Below are 19,419 nucleotides of genomic sequence, written 5' to 3'. Positions count from 1 at the left end.
AGGGCATTATTTGAATAATATTTTGGGGGAAATATCACACTTTTGAATGTAGAGTTTAGTCCGTTTTTAGAATATCTGTAGCCTCCTATCTTTTCCACTTTTTCCTGTACATTACACCAACTATATGCAGATACCCAAAAAGTAAAAAGTTAACGATCTCCTGCAAAGTTCCTAAAATACTACTTTGTTTAATTTTTGCTCACACCTGCCCGGGGTACAATTTAGCATCAACATTAACAATTAAAAAAAAATCACAACACGCATAGTAACGTTTATTTCAATTTAATAAGCAAAATCAAACTTATTCTTATAAATTTGAGTTGAAATCCTCCAAAGAATCACAGCTTGAAAATGTTGACTTGTCACTACAAAAAAAGCAACATAGGAATTATGTGGGTGGCTTTGTACCAACATGAGAAACAGCACAGAAAGGTCCCAGTCACTGTAGCTTATTACAACTGAAAACTGCAACATTATAATTTATAATGTTGCAGTTTTCAGTTGTAATTTATAAAGCATAACATTTTTAATTAATTTAAATGGCAAAACATTCAGAAAACATGCTAAACTAATAGGTTAGTCTGAAAAACTCACTCAGGGTAGGCTTGAGAAAAATGTGTTAACTTGAGTAAAAAAGAGAATTGCGTGTAACATTACAATTACTGCATTACTATGTGACTCTAAATTACATTTGCAATCTTAAAGCAGAATTACTTCCTTTGTTATTCTGGTATCTCAATTTTCATATCTAGGTGATTGTATTTCGTCTTATGGGTGCCATTACCTATTGTCACTCTTCCTCATTCAAATCATTACTCAATTAAGCTATTCCATTGGTACACCTTTTTTAAGTCTCGTCTGAGGCAGCTGTTGAAGACCTGATGGACAAGTTACTTACCTTTAGTAATACCTTATCTGGTAGAGACATGATCTAGCTGCAGATTCCTTACCTTTGAATTTCCCAAGCATCAGACTGGATCTGGAAGATTTATTTTTTAGCAATACCCCTCCCTGCCGGTAGGTGACATGGGTTGGCTCTGTGTGATGTCATCGGCATCATCTGCGCCACTGTGACGTCCGCATCATCGAAATAGGCACCACCTCGGCATGTTGACGTAAGTTACTTTCATGACTTTCCATGCCAGAAGCGTGGAATTCCAAATTGCAATGCTGTGATAGCAGCCTTAGCTCTGTTGGAGTGAGCCCTTAAGCCTTCAGGAGGCAGCTTTTTGGCCAGAGCGTAGCAAATTTAGATGTAGGGGCCGACCCATCCGGAGATAGTCTTCTTCTGCACTGCACAACCTTTCTTTGTTCCAACATACCCCATGAAGAGCTGGTTGTCCACTCAGAACTCTTTAGTGCAGTCAAGGTAGACAACAACCCTCTTTTTGGGTCCAGACGGTGGAGTCGCTCCTTTTCTTTAGAGGGGTGTGGAGGAGCGTAGAAAGTGGGCACAATGACAGGTTGCCCCACATGGAATGGTGTTACCACTTTCCAAACGAAAGAAGCCCTGTTGTGAAGCACCAAATAATCTGGAATACTGTTGTGCAAGGAGGCTTGGATGACAAACTCTGTAATTCGCTCACTCTCCTGGCAGAGTTTATTGCCACTAAAAAGGCTATTTTGATGGTAAGCACCTTAGGGGACAGTTGTGCAGCGGGTCGAATGGAGCACACATCAGGAAGGTATGAACCAAATTAAGGTCCCACTGAGGCATTTTGAATGGGGAAGGTGGAAGCATATGTACAAGGCCTTTGAGGAAACTATTTACAATAGGAGATTTAAATATAGAGGGTTGGTCTGGCAGCCTCAGGAAGGAAGACAGGGCCAAAAGGTACCCTTTGAGAGTGCTCAGTGCAGAACCCTGCTGGGCAAGGATCAAAATAAAAAGAAAAACTTGATAGAGGGAAGCAAAAAGAGGATCAATAAACCTTTCTTTACAATATTTTACAAATTTGTTCCACCGGCAGGTGTACACTATCTTGGTGGAGGGCCGCATGCCACCAAAATAACATTGCAAACATCTGGAGGAAGGTCGCACACTATCAACTGTCACTGCTCAATCTCCACACAAGAAGGCGTAGAGTGACAGAAGATCCTCCTGAAGGGGCAGCCTCATCGGAGGATCGATGCTCAACTGGAGAAGCCTGAGATACCAGAGTCTCCATGCCCAGTCCGAATCCACAAGAATGACTTGGGCCACGTCGCTCCTGATCTTCTTGAGCACTCTTGAAAGGAGTGGTATTGGCGTATAGGAGGCCTGCACTCCACTCGAAATGAAAAGTATCTCCAAGCGAGAGCTGCCTTGGAAACTCCAGTGTGTAAAATGCTGACATTGTGAGTTCTCAACGGAGGTGAACAGATCTAACCAAGGCTCTCCCCACTGTTAAAAGTGACCTTGTGCCACCTTTGAATGGAGATGCTATTCATGATCCACTAGGCATCAATGGTTGAGTTTGTCTGCCGTGGCATTCAGAGAACCTGCCAGGTGTTGAAGTAACAGGGATATACCTGCTGTTCCAGTCATATCTACCTCTTGATAAAGGGTCCACGACCCCACCCTGCCCTATTTGTTGCAGTACCACATGGCAGTGGTGTTGTCCATAAACATTTGAACCAGCTTTCCCTTGATTTAAGGAAGAAAGGGTTTCAATGCCAAATAAATTGGAGCTCCAGCAAGTTGATGTGGTGTCCGGATTCGTCTGGAGACCAGACTCCTTTGATCTCCACCTCTCCTAGAGTTCTGCCCCATCCCAGGAGTGACGCATCTGTCACTACTTTGTGGTCTGGTGGGGGAAGGGTCTTACTGTGACCCAATCACAGTTGTTTAGCCACTAATGCAGGTTCTGTGTATTCCCTACGACCAGTGCCGCTGGTGGTGCAATATGAGTGCCTACCTGCAAACCAGTAAACTTCTTTTTACCATAGGAAATAAGGTTGTGATATTTTGTTCCTAAAAATGTTCTGACGAGCTGACTTTTTTATGACAGATAAGTAACTATGTTTCAAACCTGAAAAAGTCTTACTTACCTTGTATTGTAGGATTCACAGTGTGATATCTAGGCATATCACCCCAACTAGTCGATATTATCCAAAAGTAACGCAAAAATAATCAAAAATAATTTATGTCTAATTTAAACTGTTTTAAAGCTTATACAAACCTGTAACAATTGCAAATCCATTCCCAATTGCATTTTCTTGTAAAATTTTACAATTGCAAGTCCATTGTACCTACCTGAAACAAGTCCTGCTTGGTTCTAGTAATAAAACATAAGTATACGTTGTATACTTGCCTAATTGGTCTGGATTCTGTCTCTGAGTTTATGTAATCAGTTCTTGATTAAGTGAATACAATAAATGCTTAACACGCCCTCCTGATAAGCCTAACTGCTTGCTCACAGTACCACAAAGAGAGCTGCTAGTACTTGTCTAATTTAACCTCTGCTATGGCTCTGGGGACTCCCTGGACTCTGTGTACACTATATCCCACATTAGTGGCAGTGGTGGGATGCAAAGCCTTGCATTTATTGGACTGACTTATTCAACCCCTGATCACATGACAAGAAACCAAAAACTTACTTTAGTACAACTTATTTTTTAAATGTACTATTTTTTCTAATTTTTTCAAATTTCTAAAAGTCTTGTTATGGCCTAGTGTTAAGTCCCTGTAGTAATTCTTTTTTAGAAAATTAAAAGTCACAGAAGTAAGAGACCCCACTTTAGTAAAACAATGAGCAACCCAAGGAAGATGGCTGAGGAGCTCAACCTCACCCCTAACTCCAACCTAGAGGTTAGAGAGCTACGGCTTCTCTGTAAAGCTAAGAAAATAAGAACCGGTCCAATCCTACCAGAATAAAATTCAGGAGTTCCTGTTAGGGTATGCAAGGGACCCCCCCACTGCTGAAGATGAGAATCTTCCAGAGAATAGGGAAAGTAGTGAGGATGATGAGGTCTTGAACTACTCACTTCATCTACCTAGGTAGGATGGGAACTTTGTGTCCTACCCTCCAAACCCAAGGAGTACAGTGTCTATATCCTGCAAAGGTAGGGCTAACTCTGTAGAAGACAGTGAGGACAACTTCACTGAGGAGGATGACCTTATAGCAAGGTTGACCAAAAGACTAGAGCTAGAGACTAGGGGCCCAATGTAGGTAAATCTGATTTACCGACTCTAGAATACCGAATTTTACCGATTCAGTATTCTAGATTCGGTAACTCAGATGTAGGAAAAAATCGGTAATTTTTACCGAATCTGTATGATTCGGTAATTACCGAATCGGTATTTACCGATTCGGTAATTGCCATTGATTCCTATGGGCCTTGAGGCCCATAGGAATCTATGTGAATTACCGAATCGGTAAATACTGATTCAGTAAAATTACCGATTTTTCAAGGGGGACAGGGTGTCACTTTGACACCCTGTTGCACCCCTGATTCTGGCTTGTGTGCCCTAAGGGCATGTATGTGTGTCACATGGCACGGGTGTACATGCACAGATGTGCATGTACACAGGAATTCGTTATTTACCATGACATAATATGTCATGGTAAATAACGAATTCTTAAGGGCCTGTGGCACTATTTTAAGTGCCACCTACATCTAGATTTACCGATTCGGTAAATGTACCGATTCGGTATTTTACCGAATCGGTTAATTTACCGAATCGTTAACATTTGGGCCCCCTACTTCTCACAAACCAAATACCGGTCGGTTACGGCCGAAATCGGCCGTTACCGACCGGTATTTGGTGTCCTACATCTGGCCCTTGGCTCCTAGCTCTAAAAAAGTAGAGAGGACCTATCAATGGTGGCAGCAATTAAAAAAATCAAGAGAAGGATGGAAAAAGTGAGGAAACCTCACTGGGGGCACTCCTTTGGGATCTGTTTTCTGACCCTTACTGGGGCAGAACCAGTCTTATGAACTCACGAAGGGTAACCTGATTGAGGGATTTGGACTCACTACTGAGAAGTAAAGAATTAAATTCAGGTAGGGGGCTCAGAAATCCTATAGTCGATCCTGGGTGGTATATGTAGCCTATTCAGTAAAAATACTAGGTAGACTGGAAGTAAAGTTTAGAATTATGAGGAACTTTATAATTTGTTTATGAAGTAACACATTTTAAGTAACTGCACCCATTAAAAGTTGCATCAGTATCTAGTAGACCTAGGTACAATTTCTCCCCAATAATTGGGAAATAAGGCAGACTACTGGGTCAAGACAACGGTGGCCTAGACAACTGGGGGTGACCAAAAGAAAAGGGTTTACAAAGCCTTCCCAGGGGAAAGAGGGTGAGAAGCCCAAAGACAAAACACATGAATATTCTAGAGGCCCCAAAAACCCTATCCAGGGGGAGGGCCCAATAACGTTTCCCAGCCCACTGGTGAGTATAAAGAGAAAAACATAGATCCTGCTAAGGCCTAGTGTTTCTACTATAACAAGAAAGGGCACGAACTGGAGATCCTGCCTGTCCTAACAAACCAGCCCCTAGTCCCCCTCCAGTTTCTACTGGTGTGGCAAATCTCCAGATTGGATCAATAGTGGGCCCATAGCAAATCAGGGTTCACTCTGAGGCTTTTTTAGTCTCTGAATGGGAGGGAGAATTAGCCACTTTGGCTGTCTGCCCCCCTAATTTAAAGAAATTCCTGCAGTACTCCTTAGGAAATGAGACTAAGATAGAAACCCTGTGGGATACAGGTGCTAGTGTCACCATGGTGAGAGACACACTGGTTTCCCCAATACCTGACTGGAAAAATGTATCCAGTTACCAATGCTGACAGTGTCACCACTAACCATGCCATGACTATGGTGACATTAGACTGGCAGGCGGTGGGGGAAGGTTGCTGGTCTGGAACAGGTAGCGGTCTCTCCAAAACTCACAGACACCTGTCTGCTTGGAAATGATCTGGAAACCTCAGCATGGACTGAGGTAGAAAGAAAGACAAATGCAGCCATGCTGCAAATCCCTAGGATAGTGTGTATGAAAACAAACACACAACCCCTAGCACAGGGTGAACAAGAAGAGTTGGAGCCTGAAATGATGGCCCAACCTCCCAAGAGGAAAGGTAGGAAAACTGGTGAAATGGCTTGCACACAGCACAAGGATCAGGACCCCTTTCCTCAGAGAGAGGACTTGTCAGCTCCAGAGGGAACTGAGCGCATGTAGCATAAACCTTACGAGGAAGATCGCTTGAGGCCCAGGGGGACACTCTAGGGAACAGTTGTGCCTTGGGCAGCAGGTCTGCCCAATCTTGAAGGCCTGAGGCAGCAAGCTGCTGCACAGGAGCAGGGACATGTCAGTGGCTCCCACAAGGTATATTGGCAGGAAGGGCACCTGTACACTGGGGCCAGAGACCCCAAACCTGGTACCACCAGGATAGTGGCAGTGACTCTGTTGTATAGAGAGTTTCTACTCACATTAACCCATGACATCCCCCTAGATGGACAGCTGGGTCAGACAAAAACTTGGGAAAGACTTGTCACCCACTTCTATTGGCCCCAGATGTCGCAAAAAGTGAAGGAGTTTGAGAGCTCCTGTGCCACCTGTCAAGCCAGTGGCAAGACAGGAGGACACCCAAAGGCCTCCTTAATTCCACTACCAGTGGTTGGGGTTCCCTTTGAGAGGGTAGGTGTGGATATAGTGGGTCCACTTGAACCCCCACTGCCGCAGGAAACAAATTCATGCTGGTGATAGTGGATCATGGTATCCTGAAGCCATTCCCCTTAGGACTACTACAGCCTCTGTGGTAGCCAAGGCCCTCTTTGGTGTCTTCACCAGGGTAGGGTTTACTAAGGAGGTAGTATCAGACCAAGGTTCCAACTTCGTGTCGACATGCTTAAAACACATGTATGAGTGTGGAGTGATTTATAAGTTCACAACGCCTTATTACCCACAAACCAATGACCTTGTTGAGAGATTCAACAAGCCATTGAAAGGCATATTAATGGGACTCTCTAAATAGCTCAAAAGGAGATGGGATGTTCTGTAGCCCTGCCTGCTTTGTGTCTACAGACAGGTGCCTCAGATGGGAGTAGAGTTTTCACCCTTTGAACTTCTGTTTGGCCACCCTCAAAGGGGACTACTACTCTAGTGAAGGAAGGATGGGAGAAATCCCATCATGTACCAAAGAAAGATGTGGTGGACTATGTAGTAGGCCTTTGTTCCAAGACGGTAGAGTACATGCAGTAAGCATCCAAGAATCTTGAGGCCAGCCAGGAGCTCCAGAAGCTCTGGTATGACCAAAATGCTGCACTGGTAGAAATCCAACAAGGGCAACAGGTGTGGGTTTTGGAGCCAGAGGCACCAAGGGCTCTCCAGTATAAACAGAGTTGCACTTACCCTATCCTAGAAAAGAATGAGGCCGCCTACTTGTTAGACCTGTGCACTAACTGGTCCCCCAAAAGGGTGATACATGTGAACCACCTCATATACTATTGTGACTGGGCTGATGTAGCCATGTTGATGATTATTGATGAGGATCAGGAAAGAAAGAGTGAACCTCTCTCTAAACTCCTCTCTTACAGCCCCTATGATGGGTCGGTAGAGGGGGTTGTCCATTCAGACACCCTCTATGCCCAATAGCAGGCTGATAGCAGGCAGATTCTTCAACAGTATGCACCGATTTTTCATTAACCCCTGGTCAGACTCCCTGATGTACCCATGATGTGGACACTGGCGACAGCTTGCCTGTCAAGACCAAAATCTATCACCAGTCTGATAAAGTTAAGGAAAGCATCAAGGCTGAGGTCAGCAAGATGCTGGAGTTGGGGGTCATTGAGCTTCTGAGAGTCCCTGGGCTAGCCCAGTGGTCCTAGTCCTCAAACCACATCCACAGGGTAAAAAGAAAGAAATAAGGGTTGTGTGGACTACAGAGGCATCAATGCTGTCACCAAGACAGATGCACAACCAATCACAGAGCTGATGAACTGATAGATAAGTCAGGGGCTGACAAGTACTTAGTACCTTTGACTTAACTACAGGGTACTGGCAGATTGGCATGGCACAGGGAACAAAAAAACAGCATTCTCTACACCTGATGGGCATACACAGTTCACTGTGATGCCTTTTGGTCTAAAGAATGCCCCTGCCACTTTCCAAAGGTTGGTGAATCAAGTCCTTGCTGGGTTGGAAGGCTTTAGTGCACCTTATCTTGATGATAATGCTGTGTTTAGCTCTTCCTGGCAGGATCACCTGGTCCACCTGTGGAAAGTTTTGCAGGCCCTGCAAACTGCTGGCCTATGTATCAAGTCATCCAAGTGCCACATAGGGTAGAGAACTGTTGTGTACTTGGGCCACTTTGTAGGTAGAGGCCACGTCTAACCACTACAACCCAGAATCCAGGACATTATGGATTGGGAATCTCCAACAACCCACACCCAGGTCAGGGCATTCCTTGGCTTAACTGGGCGTTACAGAGGTTTGTGAAGGGGTATGGTTCCATTGTGACAACCCTCACAGAACTCACCTCCAACAATATGCCCAAGAAAGTGAACTGAACAGTTGGCTGCCAAAAGGCTTTTGACACCCTAAAAGAGGCAATGTGCTCAGCTCCTATTCTCAAGGTTCTAGATTACTCCAAGCATTTCATTGTACAGACCAATGCCTCTGAGCTAGGAATAGGAGTGGTCCTATCCCAGACAAATGATGATGGACAAAACCAACCTGCTGCTTCCATAAGCAGAATGCTACTCCCCAGGGAACAGCGGAGGAGTGCCATTGAGAGGGAGGCCTTTTCAGTGGTTTGGTCCCTGAAGAAGTTGAGACTATACCGGTTTGGTACTCACTTCCTGTTTCAAACTGACCACAGACCTCTGAGATGGCTGATGCAGATGAAAAGAGAAAACCTAAAACATTTGAGGTGGTCAATCTCCCTACAGGGAATGGACTTTACAGTGGAACATTGACCTGGGACTGCCCATGGCAATGCAGATGCCCTTTTCAGATGTTTCAACTTAACCCCTTCCATGCTGGTGACGAACCCCAGCTGTCACGCTCCACGGTGCTCGTGTGCTGATGACGGCTGGGGTTCGTCACGGCCCCGCCCTGTTCGGGCGGCTGCCGCACACGGGGGGAATCGCGGCCGCACGGAAGGGGTTAAACAATGAAGACTCTCTTTGGAAATGTTAGCCTCATCCTCTTTCATTTGGGGGGGGGGGGGATTTTGTGTTGGAAAGTGCCCCTTTTTTGCATGGTTACTACCCTTTTTTGCCTGACATCAGAAGCAACTTGACTTGATGTGGCCTGGGTCTCGGCCAATCTGGTTCCCAGGGCCTGTGTTCGTTCCCAAAACTGTGCCTTTGTACCTAGAATCAGGACATCTCTGGCCACATGTAAGCCCCCTGTAAAAGGCTCCATTGGTACCAAGGGCAATGCGACTAGGGAAGGCCTCTAAGGGCTGCAGCACCAATTGTGCCACCCTTAGAGACCCTGTACCGTAACACCCACAAACTGCCATTGCAGGCTGCGTGTTTTGGTGGAGAGAAAAGTGAGGAGTCGACATGCCCCCAGCAACTGGCTCCCATAGGTTCTGCCTCCACTTTGGGCTGGAGAATGGGTAGGAAAACCAAGCTAGGAGTGGAGGTGTGCCCACCATTGCAAACCACACCCCTCAGGTGGGGACGGCGAAATGAAGCGCACAACTTCATCTCCTTCATCTTGAAGATGAGGGGACTTAGCCAAATAGGGACAGGCTCATGCCCACTCCACTGGAGGGTGGCATAATAGGGGGTATACCCACCCCAAGGAAGGGACCCATTGGTCCCGACCAGCACAATACTTTTAACGCCCCAAAATTGAATATTTGGGGCAATCCTGAACTTTGCCTCTTCAGATTCAAGGAAGAAAAAAGAAGGACCGTTGGGTTGTGCTGACCCAGGAAGAAGAGGACACCTACTGCTCTGGCCCCAGCCCTACCGGCCTGTGCCCACTTCGACCTGCCTATAGCGAGATCATCGGCGAGCCCAGCAGCCCCCAGAGCCCGGAGGACCTGCCCTGCAACCATCTTTAAGACTCTGTCTCTCATGAGCACCGGATTTGGTCAAGCAAAGACTCACCCACAGAATCTGGATCCGGGCTGCTCCACGATTTTGCACCACTCTGCACCCAATACCCACGGCTCGAGTTCAAGTGGCCCAACACCACGAGAAGGTCTCCCCAGCTATACTTCTTCAAAATCGTTATTTCGATCGTATGATCATAAAAGATGTACAAAATTGTCACATTAATAAAAAAAATGCAGAAAATATAATTGTATCATTAGTGTAAAAAGCATTTAAAAATTAAAACATAAATGATCAGAATGGGTACCAGCAAGTCAGAGGATTCAGGTCTGTCAATAGTCCCCAGCTGTTTTTATCAGACGGGTTCGGGCATACCACATTGCAGTTAAAAATTTTGATAGTGCAAATACAATGGGTGGGGATAAATCAGTCTTTAAAACTCTGTATGCGAATAAAAATGTTCTAAATCCCATATTTTTAAGCAGAGGGACCAACCAGTAATTCCTGCTTTTCTGATAGGCTCTGCAGAAAAAGACCACATGTACATCATTCTCCTTTGTATGGGCACATACAGGGCAGGTCTCTGTAGAAGGCCCGCACGACCATGCTGCTGTAAAAGATGCCAGGGGAAGGGTCCCATACCTCCATTGCAGGAATAATTTCCTGGTTAGCGCCGGAGTCATGTCATCCAGGACACTTTCAAGTTTGTATGAGTCTTTGATTTTTATGAATTGATGAGTCAAAGATCCTTCATGAGTCCTGTCCACAGCTCGGAGGAGCGTTTTATCATAGTACGCTCTGGTCTTTCTCGGCGTCCTATTACTTGTATTTACCGGATCTGACTATAATTCTGGTAGACCAATTGTCTCGGAGGTTCTCTTAATGTAATTTAACCATGGTATCTTAGTGGCATTGGGCAACAATAAGAATTCCTGCAACTCAGTACTGTAGGTAGAGAGGTCCGGACTGCTTCAGAGGCGACGCCAGAAGGTTAGAGGTTTGAGCCCTAATTCCTCCGTTATAGGCCGAAGGCCCATATCAAGCCTTAGAGGCAGGAGTGGGGTACTCAAGGGAAGAGCTGTGAGCTGCCTAAGGAATTTGTTCTCTGTGGTCAGCAGTTTTGGCGATGGAATATGGCCCCACAACTCTCCCCCGCATGTAACTCCCCCCCGCGCCTGGGCCTTGTAAATTTGGATTACAGGGGTGAGCGGGCGATATGGTGACTTGCTCGCCATTCTCATGATACCACCCGCCATCTGTGCCAATTTGATGTTTGCTTTTGACTGGTGTGCCGACCACGTTAAATTCTCGTTTAGGGTTATCCCCAGATACTCAATTGTGTGGACCCGTTCCAAGGGGTTTGGGCGATTTAGGGGCATGGGGTTAAGAATCATAAATTTTGTTTTCTGGGGGTTGATTTCAAGTACCCTTTCTGTGCAGAACTCCAGAAAACCGTCCAACACCCGCTGTATGCCCATCGGGGATTTGGACAGCAGCAGGGTGTCGTCGGCAAACATAATTGCGGGCACCCTGCTGTCAGTCAGTTTTGGGGCATCAGTGTTGGCAATCCTGGTCAGGTGCGCAATAACCCCATTCATAAAGAGGCAGAACAGGGTCGGTGCAAGCACACAACCCTGTCTCACCCCTCTGCGAACGGGGAACCTTTCGGTTAGGTTGCCACTTCTCCCGCACCTGACACGTGCGAAGTTGTTATGATGTAATCTATTCAGGATTGCCAAAACGTCTTTCGGGACACTCATCTCCTCCATGACCTGCCACAATTTTGCTCTAGGCACCAAATCGAAGGCGGCACGTAAGTCCACAAAAATCGTGTGCAGAGTGCCGCCCTCGATTAATGCTGTCCTCCAATATATGAGGTTCAGCCTAAAAATTTGGTCAATTGTGGACACCCCCCTCCTAAATCCTGCCTGGTAAGGGGTCAAGGTGTCTGTCTCCTCCAGCCAGTTCTGTAACCGGTCCAGGATTAGCCTACCAAAGAGCTTTTGGGATACGTCGATGAGGCTAATTGGACGATAGTTGGCTGGGAGCAGAGGGGATCCCTTTTTAAATATGGGAACCACCTCTGCCCCCAGCCAAGTATCAGGGACCTCCATCCCCCTGAGGACCGCATTGAATATCAGCAGGAGATAGGGGGCCCATACCCCTGGTTCCTGCTTGAATAGGTCACCCGGTACCCCATCAAGCCCCGGGGCTTTCCCTGTTGACACTATGGCAGCCCGAACTTCTTTTTCCGTAAAGAGTTCACCCTCAGGGTCAATCACTATCGTGTTTTGGGATGCACTCGGGACCTCATCCTCTGTTGCGTACAATGACTGGTAATGATTTTGCCATGTACTCGGGGCTATGTTGGGCTCTATTGCCGAGGTGAGATCCTCCGTTCCTTTGTTAACTATCCGCCAGAATTTACTAGAATCTCTGGTAACAAGTGCGCTAGAAAGGTCCTCCCAGTATTGTTGGTCCCATTCGGCCTTGGCATTTACCAACAATTTCTTGTGTGCCCTTCTCCTAAATTGGATCTCCTCCCAGCTTCTGCCCGCCTTTATTGCAGATAGCAGTTCGCGTTTGGAGTCCCTACATGTGGCATTATACCAGGTCTTCTTACTTGTTCCGTTAGTTTTACCCCTCCCCTTTACGAATAGATCAAGCTCCATGGTGTTTATTAGTTCTACATGGGTCTGCCCTAACAAGTCTCTATTGGTTCCATCACTGAGTTCCTCACCAATAACAAAAGCCCTCTCCAGCAGCGGGGTGATTCTGGCATAGAGTTTAGCTAACTTGTCGCCACTAGTGGCCAGTTTCGCCCACCTTACTCTCCTTCGATTATTTTCCAGGAGTAGCCCTGACTTTAAACTTTGTTTACCCTGACCCATATCCTCGATGCCTGGTAGGGCATATTCAAGCTCCAGGACATTGTGGTCACTATCCTGTCTATCAATAACCTTGAAGTCGATGATTTGTGACCATGATGACAGTTGAACGAGGATGTAGTCTAATCTTGATTCGCTACCAGCTTTATTAAAAGTGCATTTGCTTGGCATATCTGATTTAATGCGCCCATTACAGGCCCTTAGGCCTTGATTTAGGGTAAGGGCGGTAATCTGGAGAGCTAGGGGAGTCCAAGCTCTTGGTGGAGGTGCCACCGAAGCAGGTATCAACCACCTTGAATCCTCCTCAAGGGAGGGTCCATCACGAAGGCCTGATAATGGCTCATAGTGCGAGTTTAGGTCCCCACCAACCACATAGTGGAGTTCCCCTGGAATGTCACTTAAAAAAGCGGAGAGTTCCTCGATGGTATTTGATTCACGTGACATGGCTACGGGTCTTGAATACACATTTATTACCACCAGTTTGGAGGAGTTTGGCCATTGCAAGGGAACAGCTAGTATATCATCTGAGTCTACCGTTAGACAGCTGGCCTGGCAGCCCAGATGGGATGCTACCCAAATTGCCAGCCCGCCAGATGGTCTTCCCCGGCCCCCCCATTTGGCTGGTTTTGAGAATACTGCGAACCCCTGGAATGTGAGCTCCTCTCTCGCCCAGGTTTCCTTGAAGAGGCAAATGCTTTTTGAGTTGATGAAAGAAACCCATTCCTGACAGTCTAGTTTGTTGCCCAACCCGGCCACGTTCCATGAGATCGGAGTCAGAGATTGGGGTCTGATAGAAGGTGACCCTATATCGGAGTGGTTGTTCTCATTTGTACCACTGTTGGCCATGGGATAAGATGGCAATTCCCCCTGACCCAACCGTATGTTGCCGTCAAAGTCGGATATATCCACTATGGAATGCCCGGGATCTTGGCGGTGTTCAGGTTCTGTGTGTTCCCATGCAACCGGGGCTTGTTCAAGGGGGGTGGGTCTTTCATCGCTCTCGTCTGTCCAGTAAGATTGGAGCTGGTCCCTCCCTTGAAGCTCAAACTGTCAGTCAACTATATCAAGGCTGCTATACCTATTGTGGATAGGGAGGTAGGCTGGGTAATGGATTCTATGGGGCCCGGGGACTCCTCTCATGGCACCCCCCCCCTCCGCCCCTCCTCCTGGTGGTAGTCTCCCATCCTTCCTCATCTCCATATGGTGGAAAGTATTCAGGGGCTCTACTCCTATAATAATGTGGTTCCCTCCTCTCCCTACGGTTACTCTCCCATTCTCCCAACGTTTCCTGGTAGTTCCCCCATCTCTGATCCTCTGATGTATATGCATTCGAGGGATAGAAAAATGAGAGAGGGAGGGACTGGATGTCGCTTCCTTGATCGTCGGGGGCCCAGGTGCAGATGTAGGAGGCTGTACTCGGTTCTCTAAAAGTAACCAGGACGCAGTCTTCTCTGATTGTTTTTCTCGTGTATCCCACCCAGGTAACCCGTCTGACCATGAGAACATCACTAATTATACCTTGGGGGAGAGGTCTGTGTATAGACAGCCAGCTGATGACTTTATTTTTAAGAGAAGCGGTCGATTCTGTGGCCGTGAGTTCCAGCTCGGGCACCCAGGCTAAGATGAACGTGTAGGGGGACACCTCTGGTGGTAGATTCACAGATTTAGTTTTCCGGGCAGTATTTTGTATATTATCTAGAGGTTTTAGTTCACTCTATGGTTTATCCGGGAGTATAGCAATATCTTTGGGAAGTATAGTTGTGTTTGGTGGTGGAATCAATACAGACTGAGTTTTTGCGGGAGGGATATTTGTATTGGAGTTAGCTGGGGGTTGGAGGATCTTATGTTGGTTTAATTTGGGTTGTGTTTCTTGAGTGACTGGGCCCTTTTTCTTCATTGTTGTTGTAGGCTCAGTTCCCCTTTTGGGCTTTGCGTCCGTGTCCCCTTTGGCACCCTTAATTTCTAGTTTCAGGGAGTCTGCTAGCTGGACTGTAGATTTTTCAATGTTAACCAGCCTCGCCTCGATCTTTATCAGACGAGCCACAAGGGGACTTAACAGAGACCTAAAAAGTGTGCCTATATCTGCCAGTGTGATGTCGTCACTAGAATATTCCGTAGAAATAGTGGCTAATGGTAAAACCCTTTCACTATCCTTGTCTAGTAGGGCAGGATTGGTATCGCCAGCACTGACATTATCCCTAGCAAGATTGGGTGTAGGGCTTTTTGGCTTTCTCCCTCCCTTGTTCTGACCCCCTTTCTTCCTTTTTTGGATAGCTCCTTCCCTAACACCCCTTGTTAGGTCAGAATCGTTCTCACTAGTAGTAACTACAACTGTGTTAAGTTCAGGAATTGAAAGCGGGGTTTCAAGTTGTGTTTGGGGTATTTGACCTGTAGGTAGAGTCATTAGGCTCATGTCCTCAAGGTCACTTAAGGCCTCCATTGTAAAGTCTGGATTACTGGGTAATTGATTTGGTGATTGGTTGGCCCTCAAAGCCCCCTGTCCTAAGTTGGTCGCTTCTAGCCTTCGCTCGGGAGTCTTGGCTTGGGCCATTGGGCCCATAGATGATCTCCTTACCCAGTCTATTTCCTGCGACATCCGTCTCTCAAGTACTTCAATGTCCTCTATCAGGAGCGATCCTGCTTTAACAAAATAATTGTCAATAGTACCTTTAACGGCTCCTGCTCCAGCCATGGAAGATTTACTCCTAGTTTCTCTGGTGCACATTCCAATATCTGGGTAATCCGTTCCTATGTAGGTTAGCCGACCAGGAGGAGTGGCCCGGTCCCGGTCTCTCCGGTCCTCGAACGGCCTCAAACGGCCCGCCCTTTGCCCGGGCTTCGCTCCGCACTTCGACCTGCGCGCGTCCCGCGTACGTGGGAAATAGGCTGTTTATATACGTGTGTAATGAGGGCGTGTCAACAGGGAGAGCGGGCCAGGTGGTGATTATCGGCCTCGCAGGGACTCCTGGAAGTTCGAGTCCCTGCCTTCACGCTCGCAGCCCTGGACTCCTCACAAGCCCCCACGGAGTAAGTAGGTGAACTGTAGCGTTCTGCACAACGCTCTTCCCAGCAGTAGAAAACACTGTCCACAGCTCCGCTTTTCGGCAAGCACAAACACACAAGAAGCAACCCACTGGAGCCAAGGGACGATGAGGGTTATATCCAGTCAGTGAATTGTGGCCGTGTCAACAGGGAGAGCGGGCCAGGTGGTGATTATCGGCCTCGCAGGGACTCCTGGAAGTTCGAGTCCCTGCCTTCACGCTGGCAGCCCTGGACTCCTCACAAGCCCCCACAGAGTAAGTAGGTGAAGCGGGACCCGCGGAGCGGGACCGGCGAACTGTAGCGTTCTGCACAACGCTCTTCCCAGCAGTAGAAAACACTGTCCACAGCTCCGCTTTTCGGCAAGCACAAACACACAAGAAGCAACCCCCTACTAATTTAGGATCTGGTGATCCCCACCTCCCTCAAGCCTCAAGCCGATGCCTGCAGCAACAGTCTGAAAGGTCCCCCCAACTGCAACCGGAGCTGGCAAGAAGAATCAGATGCCAAAAGACACCCCTGCACCCATGGCCACCGGCCTTTGGTGGCCTAACTGACTACACGCAAAAATTATGCGGAGGAATTGATACAGCACAATTTTCAATTGGACACATACAGATTGAATCCTACCCTTTGGTACATAGTTACCCATATTAACTTGCTTACATTATTTCATATAGCACCTCCAATTCCAATTGGAACAATTTATAAATTATTTAATTTTTCTCTTTTTATCAGCAAATGAAATGCATCAAAACAAAGCATAGGGAAATTAGATCAATTACACAAACATTAACAAAAAACAAATAAATGAATACATTTAGTTGTTCATTCCTTCTTACCCATACTTAGAACTGATTGCTACATACTTATAAGCAATCCAACTACGAGGTAGTCCAGTACACACATGAGGTAAACAATTGGCTCTTTTTAAAAAGTAGTAGTATTCCATTGGACTGCTCTATTCAATGCAGTCTTGTAATTGAATTGCTTATAACTAAAATTGTGCTGTATCGATTCCTCCGCATCATGTGGTCAGATACTTTTTGCCTAGATGTGGGAGGAGTCTTAGGGCAAACCCCGTTGCTGTTTTTATATTGGGTGGCTTAAGAAACAGTGGCCAGGCATCCCCCAAGATCCCAACTTACCTCTCTAGCTGGTGGTCACCTTCAGGAATCCTCCCAACCATGCCTGCAGCATCTTTTCTGAACCAGAGATCCCCATTGCAATGCACAGGGTTGTGAGAAGTTAGCCTGGCATATGTTGTCCACTATTCTAGTGGGCACCTTGCACCAGTCTAAACGACCCTTATGATGGTGGTTGTAAAGTCAACCTTATAGATCAGCTATTCCTAGTGGTAGCATGGACCAGAACTTCAGAGAGCATGTGAAGCCAGCTGTTTTACAATATATAATCCCTTGAATACCAAATGAAAGGACACCACACAAGGTATATATCAAATATATATGTATTTATTACTAACACAACGCCTCTGCACTCTTTATGAGGTCAGAGTTCGAGATACGTTACAAGTTACTCATTTAGCATACTATAAGTTGCACAAATGCAATTCTGCCCTAGGGGCCTCACGAAACATATACTAAGTAAGTGGTATAAGGACCACTTCAGGAATAGTGAATAGGCCTAGGGCCTAGGGAATCGCTGGGGCTACACAACAGAACCAAAGGTTAGGAAGGAGGAGACCCACGGGAGACGTGTGCAGTATGGGACACAGTCCCGAGTTACCATAGAGTTATAATGGGAAAGTAAAAGTTACAAAGTAGTAGATTAAGGACACTTCAGGATAGACTACGGTAAAACCCTGTTAAACTAGGTTACTTCGAGAGTCAACACCCATGGGAGCACCGGAGTACTCGAGTTACCTCATCCAGGGAAGCCGGGTGCATAGGGTCTTTTCGTGTCGGGTTTCGTCGCTGTTTCCTATGGAGAGCTGCAAAGAAGTGCTGCAGGCGACCAAGAGAAAAGTGTCCGGGTGGATCCAAGGGTGGATCTAAGATGAGAAGAACCTGAATGCAGAGGGGACAGAGTCTGGGTCACTAGCCAGTGACCAGGAAGGAACCAGGAAGGACCAGGCGTTGTTGAGATGCAATCAGGTGAAGAGGTGAAGCTTGTCCCTGCAGCCACGAGGACCAGGAGGCATCAACGACAACCATAAGCTGGATTCGAGCTGTCCCACAAAGGATCTAGATATCTGCAGTGTCGGTATCCGGATTGGACCCAACAAGCCTTGGCAAACGCAATCCACGCAGGAAGGGAATATTGGCTTCAGGTCACACCAACAAGGTCTGGGGAGCTTCTCCTTCGCAGAGAAGCTGGATCAAGCCGGGAGCAACCAGGCAAGCGGTATAAGTTCACAAGAAAAGTCTTCAAAGGGCTAACTAGCCAACGGGCTAGCAACCAGGAAGACGCGTCGAGCTGAAATGCAGGAGCAGGCCCCACGCGGCACTCGTGGAGTGTGGAGGGCTGAGCTTCGGTGCAAATGGCGCTCTGGTCTGGGGCTTCTCAAACCCAAATGAACAACTTCGAGGGTGCCTCGGTCGTGGCACTGTTACTAAAGTGCAGGTAGTCCAGGGTGTCCCGTCCCACGTCTCTCATGTCCGCCACGGGTCTCAGCTTTGCTGTGGATGTGGATCGGAGTCGGAGAAGTCTGGAAGTCCAGTTCCTGAGTCATTGAGTCTTCGGGTTCCGGCAGGAGCGTCGACAAAGCAAACAGGTAAGTTACTGGTGGTGCCTGTTTGCACAGGCTGATCCCTCCTTGACCACAAGGGAGATGTCTTCAGTCTTCTAGTCGATAAAGAACATCGAAGGTCCAAGAGTTTCGTTTCAGAGTTTCAGTCCAGGATAATCTAATGTCTCTAGACACAGCTCCTATCTTTATACTAATCTAAGGGGCTGGATTAACTGCTAGGTCCCTCCTATGGCCGGACCCTGAGAAGGGGGTGGTTACACCCCTTTCTCTTTGTCCAGTTTCACGCCAGAGCTGGGGCTGGAGTGCCCCAGCAACTGGTTTGAACCGGGCTATGCATGGAGCACCTTGTGTGCCCAAGGCAGTGTCTCATTTTGCAGCCCTTCCTGCCCCAATACACTAAAAGCCTGTCTGGGGAGCTGCTAGCATCTCCCAAGGCAGGAAACCTATTGTCCAGGCCTCCCCTGCCGGAGTTTCGTCCATCAGCAGGAGGTCAGACTCGTGTTTGTGGCAGCAGCATCCATTTTGTGATGCTGAGGCTCTGTTTAACTTTAACAGGGTAAAGCAGTAACTACAGTTCTTCTCCCTATAGAAGGGTGGAATGCTACCCCCGGCGGGGGGTAGTATTCCAAAGTGTTTGACACCTTACACAACATGTTTTGATATAGCCAAACCAAAGTTAGCATTAACCGTGAGGATTATATTGGCACTTAAGAGGATATGGTACGCTATATTATAGAACAGCTATAAGGACATGGTGCCGAAAGCTGCAGAGGGGCTCAGCTCATG

The 19,419-nt window shown here is 47.1% G+C and overlaps 1 protein-coding gene across 1 annotated transcript in view; it reads right to left on the bottom strand.

Annotated features, from left to right (window-relative positions):
- Positions 1 to 266: 266 nt before the first annotated feature.
- The window catches only part of POLN (DNA polymerase nu), a 2,689,548-nt gene continuing 2,670,395 nt past the window's right edge, over positions 267 to 19,419 (bottom strand). The window contains exon 31 of the mRNA XM_078678603.1: positions 267 to 365. The gene's annotated coding sequence lies outside the window, so the exon portion shown is untranslated. The remainder of the gene's footprint in view (positions 366 to 19,419) is intronic.

Source organism: Lissotriton helveticus, chromosome 2_2 (assembly GCF_964261635.1).
Source record: "Lissotriton helveticus chromosome 2_2, aLisHel1.1, whole genome shotgun sequence".
Lineage (NCBI taxonomy): Eukaryota > Metazoa > Chordata > Amphibia > Caudata > Salamandridae > Lissotriton > Lissotriton helveticus.
Note: the sequence above shows the minus strand (reverse complement) of the source record. Positions and strands in the feature narration are given on the sequence as shown.